We start from the raw sequence: 8883 nt of genomic DNA, 5'->3' as shown, positions 1-8883 counted from the left end.
CAAATGACTCAAAAGACTTCAGCTGTCTTGCCTTTATACAGCAGTGTTTAAAATAGTGGCCAAAGTGAATCAGATCTGTCATTCTCTTAAGGGCTGCACTTGGACACTACTCGTACTTAGACACTGACAAATATAAAATAACACTTGCTGTCCCTGCAGTGGTCCCTGCAAGACTTTTAACAATAATAACGTTTGTAATATAAATATGGTTGAAGAGATAATTGTTTGGAATACTGAAGGCTGTTTTGTGCATTTCACAGTCTGACTGTATTAAAAGACCTAGAAATTACGATAGAAATCAACAGAAACCTGATAATTAGTGTGCATGTGCCCAGCACATTGAAATAAGGTTTTCAGAGAAGTTGATTGACTAGTAATTATTTAATGGAAATAATTATCTTAATAAAACAGATGATTCTGTTTGTTTAACATGTTGGGTTACATTCTGTTCACTGAATTATTTTAATTTAGCATTTATTCTGTATGAAGTCTGTACTGGTTATTTTGTTTATGGATATACAATGTGTAGGATTTAGTAACTCTTCTGAGCAAAACTGACGGAGCAAATCTTCATGTACATTTACCACTGATGCTCAGAGGAGGGCAGCACTTACACATTTTCATTTTCCAGACACCAAGCACCGATCTGTTCCGATTTTATCAAAAGACCCAGTAAACCATTGACACACACACAGGCACACACACACACACACACACACACACACACACACACACACACACACACACACACACACACACACACACACAGGCACACAGGCACACACACACACACACACAGGCACACACACACACACACGCACACATACACAAACACTAACACACACACACACACACACACACACACACACACAGGCACACACACACACACACACACACACACACACACACACACACAGGCACACACACACACACACGCACACATACACAAACACTAACACACACACACACACACACACACACACACAGGCACACACCCCCATAACAAACATTTTGTTTCGTGATTCACAATTTGTCCATGTCTTTACACAGATTCTGACCTTCTCAGAACATTACGTCTCACTACGTACATACCGCAACGCGTTTTCTTACCATTACCCACCGTTTTTTTTTATCATTTTCACATCAGCTTTCAGACAACTGTGAACTCCTGGGTTTTAAATCCCATCCAGCGGCTCTATTCATTAAGATTGTCTGAGATATGTCTGAGATTACATAGTAGTTTGGATACAAACAAGCTCTGGCATGTTGGAGAAGAAATATCTGTTTTGATCTGATTTCCCTACACCTAATTCTCCCCCCAGTCTCACAACTCCTCCTGTATGCACAACATATCGATAAGCCCCCCCCCCCATCACAGCTACACATAAAATCCAGCAATGGCATGAACTGGACGTATAAAACATCTTTTCTGTCTCTATAGACCCATAGTATGGAGTGATCACACCAGAGCTCACCAACAATTACCCCAACTGGCTTCTTGTTATTCAAGTCTCCTTAGCTTGTCCCTATGTATAACCAGCTAGTCTCTTGTCTGTTCTCCTCCCCCTACAGACAGTGTGTGTGTAGTGAGCACAGTGACACAAAAAGAGCTGTTGTTGCGTCATCTAGGTGGATGCTACACATCGGTAGTGCTGTGCTTAACTAAAATGGATATGAAGTATATGTACTTTGTGTATCTACAGAAACGTGTCTTTGTTGATTCAGTATGTGTCCGTGTGTGTGTGTGTGTCCATGTGTGTGTGTGCGTGTGTGTGTGTGTGTGTGTGTGTGTATGTGTGCATGTACTGTACTGTTTGCATGACTATGTATTCAATTATTTGCACATGGGCACTTACTGAAGATGGAAATGCAAAGAGAGAGAGTGAGAGAGAGAGAAACATAGAGAGCGTGAGAGAGAGACCTAAGTTGTTCATCATGTTCTTTTCGCTCACTGCATAGGATGGGTTTGCAAGTGCGGACACACAGCGCGCCCTGGGGCAGGGGGACTGAATGTAGGCCTGTTTTAAGGTCATCATGCGTTTCATAAAGGAGCTGTTGGATTCTGCTGGCCCTGGGACGTCCAGAGAGGAGGCCGATGAAAGATCGTCCCTGTGACGCAAAAGGACACTGATTCAAACCAGAGAGAGCAGATTACCGGCTCCAGACAGACAACAGGCCCAAGTCTGGGTTCCTGTGGCCTGCATGCACTTACATGTCTATAAATCCTGGTTGGACACTGACCACAAAGTACAATATTTCTGATTGGTTAAAGGGTTCGGCCATCAGTAGCTATAATATCCTCATTTGTTTTTTTGTAATTGCAGGATTGCAGGACTGTGTATTCATGATGCCTACCATTTTTATTTTTATTTTAACACAGTGCTAAGGAAAGTGATTAACCGTTTAGGTTCAACCAAGCCCATACGAATGTGCATGTTGAGGTCACTATCACACACGCTATTCTCCACTGAATAGTCTTTTCCATCTCCTTTGACTGTGCCATGCCCAGAGCTGCATGTGATCCCAGAGAGTAATCAGATATGGTAGCTTTGCTTCCCCTCCACTGAGGCGAGGCCTGTGTGTGTGTGTGTGTGTGTGTGTGTGTGTGTGTGTGTGTGTGTGTGTGTGGTTGTGTGTGTGAGAGAGAGAGTGTGTGTGTGTTTTTGTGGAGAGCATGTGCATGGAGCAGACGGTCAGGGCAGACTGGCCAGCAGTACTCTCAAGGCTCTCTCAGCAGGCCACAGTCACAGATGGGCAGCTGTCATCCACACTCATTCTCAATCACTTCATCAGTAACAAGCCCGACTTACACACACACAAACGCACACACACACACACACACACAAACGCACACACACACACGCACACGCACACGCACACGCACACGCACACGCACACACACACACACACACACACAAATGCACACACAAACGAGTGCACACATACATCACATAGGGCTGAAATTCTACAGCTAATATTTCAATCACTTCATCAGTAACAAGCCCGACTTACACACACACACACACACAAACGCACACACACACACACAAACGCACACACACACACACACAAACGCACACACACACACGCGCGCACACACACACAGACACACACACACGCACACGCACACACACAAATGCGCGCACACACACACATGCGCGCACACACACGTCAGCCGTATGGCTGCCTCCTTAAATTTACGAATGCCCAGGACACAGAAGTACCAACAGTATTTAATTATAAAAAATAGTTTTATTTGTATAAAAGGTTGAAGATATTTAAATCTTTAAAAGCAGTCTTTCAATAAGTTAAATGTCCACAAGGGAAACCCAGTAGCGAGCTGGCAGACAGCTGGGGTCCAATTGCAGTCAAATAAAGGTTGACATCTGTCCAGTGTGGATCGCTTGTTGTGCCGTCATGGGCGATGCCCCCCTCAAGACGATGGGCTTCTCCGGGGATTCCCAATGACGTCAGTCACGGCCTCTCGAAGCAAGCAGTCCATGCACCACAGTAAAATAAACAGTTAAAACTCAGCCAATGCAATAAACAGCGCAATGGGGTTTAGATGGAACAAATACTTCCCTTCACGCTGGGTATCGTGAGCGTTGGAATATTCGTCACGTTGGCTTCTCTTGGTTCCGACTTCGGTCATTGGAATCCTTTCGGTCCCAACCCGGAAATGGCCACCAGCAGACCTCGGATAGTCAGGCAAAGGATCAACGTACCGCAGGCCACGTACACAGTAATAATGACATATAAAAGTAGGGGGCAAAGCTTACGTTCCTTTGCTCAGGAATTGTGAGCCTTGCTTATTCCAATACAGCTCTCCGTGATGATAGCGTGTTCTGGGCTGCTTCCATCCGTTGCAGCCCAATTCCTTCCTTCCTTCCGTTCGTCCATCCGTCCGTTAGTTCGTTCGTTCGTTCGTTCGTTCGTTCGTTCGTTCGTCCGTTCGTTCGTTCGTCCGTCCGTTCGTTAGTCTCGGTTTCGCTGTCCCCGCCGGGCCTCCAGTAATCCAACAGCTCCCTGTTTATATACCCCACCTCCTTGCCCTCGCTCCCGTCGATAGGTAGGTTACTAATGGTCCAGGTATGTGTCCAGGTTCAAGCAATGAAGCAATCAGTGAGCCCCAAGGGGAAGTCTGTGTGGTGAACAGTGTTCTATGCAATTTCACACGGTGCACATTAATGTAAGATCACGCAGTACACACAGTGAATATAAAAGGGTGATACATTTCATAAGCACAGCACTCAAAAAGGCACAACACACAATAATCACAGCAAGCTAGATACACACTAAACCATTCACCTAGTCCCAATAGGCTGACACACACACACACACACACACACAAACGCACACACACACTCAAACACACACAAACAAGTGCACACATACATCACATAGGGCTGAAATTCTACAGCTAATAGTTCAGAAAAGGGACAAATCTGTCCTATTTTATCATTTTGACCTTTGGTTGTTGCATTGCTGTCATCCTCATTCTGCTTGCTGATAGTGAGTCACCACTGAGATTCGGGGTCAGTCGTGTTAGTCCCGGAGTTACACATTACCAAAACAGGAAGTCACCAGCGCACAGTCATGACCCACACACTGCCATGAGGTATTTCACCATGAATCACAGATGTGTTTTGATGTTTACAATTAAATGATTCAGCCTACGACACAGCTAAATGACATGGACCTTCAAAGAATGAGGAATGTATTTCTCTGTAAAATTATGTTATCAGCCGCTTTATGGGAGCTGCTTACTGGTACATGCACTGGTTGGCTGTAACTGCATAACAATAAAAAAAAACTGTTAACTGCCTTCCGGTGCAGAATTATTGCAATGTGGTTTTTCATTTATGAAATCTTATCAGGTTTTGAAATCATTTTACAGGACCTTTGGGTTCTGTACCTTTTTCAGCAACCCCAGGGCGAGTCTTTGTTTCTTATACACAGTTGATATAAATAGCCACGGTTCAAATGACATGCCCATTGATCTGAGCGCTGCCCTGTGTTTCACTGAGATATGAAAGACAAGACTGCCCACTGAAGATTTGAAGGTTGAGTCATTTCTGCCATGAATTAAGCCTCAGATTGTGTCTTAGTCCCCCCTAAACTTAGCATTTCAAACCCAATTTGCCACGACCGAAATCCCATACTGAAAGATCACAGGGGTATTAGAGCATAGCACACATTATCACTCATCTTTTTCTGCTCAATTTTACCTTTCTTCTGTGCCCTTGTTTCTACCCCTGTGTGTATACATGTGTGTGTGTGTGTGTCTGTGTGTGTGTAAAGGAGAGACAGAGAGAGAGAGAGATGGGGAGATAGCAAGCAAGAGTGTGTCCTAATTTATCCTAATGTAAATTCAACCTGGAGCAAGAGGAGAGACCCTCACTTGACTCCGGTTATGGCAAGCACTTGTGAGAGAGGGGGAGAGCCACTGGGGGGAATGATAGCATCTCGCTTTGCACACAAGTGCTTTTTCTGGCCTCTTCCACTTAAATTGGCATTTGTCCAAACACCATCATGTGGGGTCACTGTCATTACATTAAGTGCCAGGGAGATCAAAAGTTCAAATGGCTCGCTTGGACCCTAAGACTGAACCATGATAGATATTGTTTTAGTGAAAAGAGGACCTTCTCATCTCCATAAGTGTGAATACAGTGGTCATTTTTTTTATGAATAGAAATGTTAGAAGTCCATCCAATACAGTCTTTGTACAATGTTCATTTGGTGAGGTTATAAAATAGGTGGGATTTGTCTTACAGTATGAAGCTTTGATGCAAGTGTTTGCAACACAGGGTAAAACACACAATGCTATAAAAAATAGCACACAATAAATCATAACAAAACAAATCACACAATAGCTCATACGGGAAAAAACAAACCCACTTACTCGGTAAGACAACACTGTGGAGAGAGCTGATTTAAGCTTAGATTCATTTGCACAATGCACCACATTTGTCCTTTCCCCCACCCGCCTGCCCGTTCTTCATGCTTTGTCCTACATTTGCCACCTGCAGTTTGCCCGTTTTCCCACTGCTGTGTTAATTACATTACATCTATCCTGCCAATTTACAGCGAAAACCTCTTCTATGAGAGAGAGAAAAAAAGCGAGGGCCAGCTCTAGGGAGTAATAACGCTGTGAGGAATGACTTCACATGTCATTAAGGAAGCCTGAAGACAGGCCGGGCGTGTAACCTTGCACGGGACTGAAGCACAGGAAGGAATGCTTTGAAAATGCTTCACAGTAAAGCCCACAACCCCCCCCTCACACACGCACACCCACCCACATACACACACACAATCACACACACACACACACACACCTCCCCACTGTCCTGCGCATAGCCTTAGGGGATGCCGCAGGTGTGGCCCTCGCCTTTTGAAATCTACTCAGCATGCAGAAACATAATTTGGTCACTCCTGGTCCTCGTGACAGCTGTCAGTAGATACTGCCTGCTTCGGCTCTGTGTATGAGTTGGGATTATCTGTGTTGGACTGCTTTGATATGCTTTTGTTCATATGATTTGTTGGGTCATTGCTTTCTTCAAGATGTCAGCACGCACTGCGCACGTGACTCTAGCTACCAGAGAATGAGGCATACTGAATCACCCTGCGTACATGAGTATATATTTAGATGCGGACAAAAACATTGACTAATGCCTTAACGGAAATGACGCTCATCTGCACACATAAACTGCATCAAATAGTGCACTTTGCTCTTTTTTCCTTTTTCATATTCGCACACGCACTCTTGTTTTATGGAGCTAGCCTGTGTGACTTTTTTTTTTTAATGCCCCCACGCTGCAGAGCTGGCGTGGGGAGATATTTATTCACTGCCTCCTGACAAGTCGCAGAGAACAGAGCCGAGAAAAAAACAAATGAGTTCGCAATCTGGGCGTAAATCAAGGCAGAGGAGAAGGAGGAGGTGGCGGAGGAGGAGGAGGAGGAGAGTTTGAAGGAAGCACGGTGTCAAGGAGGAACGTAGGAGACTGCGTTCGGTGTGTGCCTCCCCCTCGGGGGTTGGGATCAAACATCGTATCTCAGGGCTGTCAGGCACTCTCCCACATCGTTGCCATTAGCGACGCCAGCCTGGGCCGGGTTTAATTGTCACCGGAATGGATGCATGGCAAACTGCATCAAACAAAGCAAAGCGCCCGAGCCTCATTAGGAATCAGCAGGGGCTTCAAATGGGTAATTGTTGTGATTGTAGTATAACAAAACGGCTCAGTGACAAAAGGCTGCAAATCGGTGGAGCCACAATGGAGTAGATAGAGAGTGTTAAATGATGTATTTAGCAAGTAGTTCATTGATACTGAAGTATACAGCAAAGACTTTTTATTTCCATTAGGTATACGTAGAGGTGGGAATTATAAGTATAAAAAAGTATAAGGCAAGAAAGAATCACCTATGAAATGCTCATCCAACACTTACTCACAACCACACACACACACACACACACACACACACACACGCACACACACGCACACAAACACCTTTCAAACACATACATCTAGGTTTAACAGCTGAATGGGAGCTGTTGGACAGATTAGCCCAGGATCTCCTACAGAGCAACATGGCTGCAGGAAATCCTCCTGATCCATCCATCCCTCCTTACCCATCACTGCTGACACAGTCATCAAACCACATGGTACAAGGACAGCCTCACAGTGTGGGGCCTGAATATCCTGAACATCCATCTGAGGATTAAATGACACAATGACACTAGGGGCCATAAGCATGTCCTCATTGGTCATGCCGAACAAGTGCATGTTTTAGTGCTTACATACTACCAGTTCTAGTTATGTTTCCGGAAAACTCTGATGGTCCTAGAGGTGCGCTCACACCCTCATATTCATACACACGCTCACACACACACAAACACGCACGCGCATACCACCTGAAACCTCAAACACTCTTACGTGCTGCATACGACCCTGGAGGGCGTTGGTTAAATCCACACCCTGACACTCTTTAACCCCCGTGACTCAACTGCGCCGTGTCACTCTCTCCCCGGTCGCTCAATGAGGTGACAGCCACGTCAGCCACAGAGACGCCTCACCTCAGAGGCCCGGCCGGTCCACCGCCCCCCCCCCCCCCCCCCTCTCTCGCTCCAGAGGGAATGTCACACTAGCTGCCCACTCAAGTCTCTGAGTAGTTCAGCCCAAGCCCATTGATCCATAAATCTCATTAGGGCTGCTTATTGAATGATGCAGGGACACGTTCAGATGGATGGCCTCCCCAGGTCACCACTGCCAATGACGGCTGGCCGTGAATACTAAAAGGTGTTTGTGTGTGTGTGTGTGTGTGTGTGTGTGTGTGTGTGTGTGTGTGTGTGTGTGTGTGTGTGTGTGTGTGTGTGTGTGTGTGTGTGTGTGTGTGGGTGGGTGGGTGGGTGTGTGTGTGTGATTATTATGCATTCAGGGTTGAGAAGCAGCGCTGTGATGCTAGTGTAAATATGTGCTTGTGTATGTTTACAACAGCAGGAGAGAGAGAAAGAGAGAGAGAGAGAGTGTCTGTGTGAGTGAGTGAGTGAGTGAGTGAGAGAGAGAGAGAGAGAGAGTGAGAGAGCACTCTGGGCCAGTGACGAGAGGGCGTGTTGGCTGAGTGATTCAGCAGATTCACCCTTCACTACGGATGCTTGGAAAAACAGCCCTTCGTTCGGCTCACTGTTTGTTTGAGACCCCAGTGTGATGCTGGGCGAAAAATAATTGAATGTTTGGTTTTGGAATACATTACTTTCTCAAAAGTGCTGCTTTGCTTGTTTGCTTTTGTGTGTGTGTGTGTGTGTGTGAGAGAGAGAGGCAAGAGAGAGAGAAAAAGAGAGAGAGAGTATATGTATGTGTGTGCGTGTGTGTGTGTGTGTGTGTGTTA

This window comes from Clupea harengus, chromosome 7 (assembly GCF_900700415.2).
Source record: "Clupea harengus chromosome 7, Ch_v2.0.2, whole genome shotgun sequence".
Taxonomy (NCBI): Eukaryota; Metazoa; Chordata; class Actinopteri; order Clupeiformes; family Clupeidae; genus Clupea; species Clupea harengus.
Note: the sequence above shows the minus strand (reverse complement) of the source record.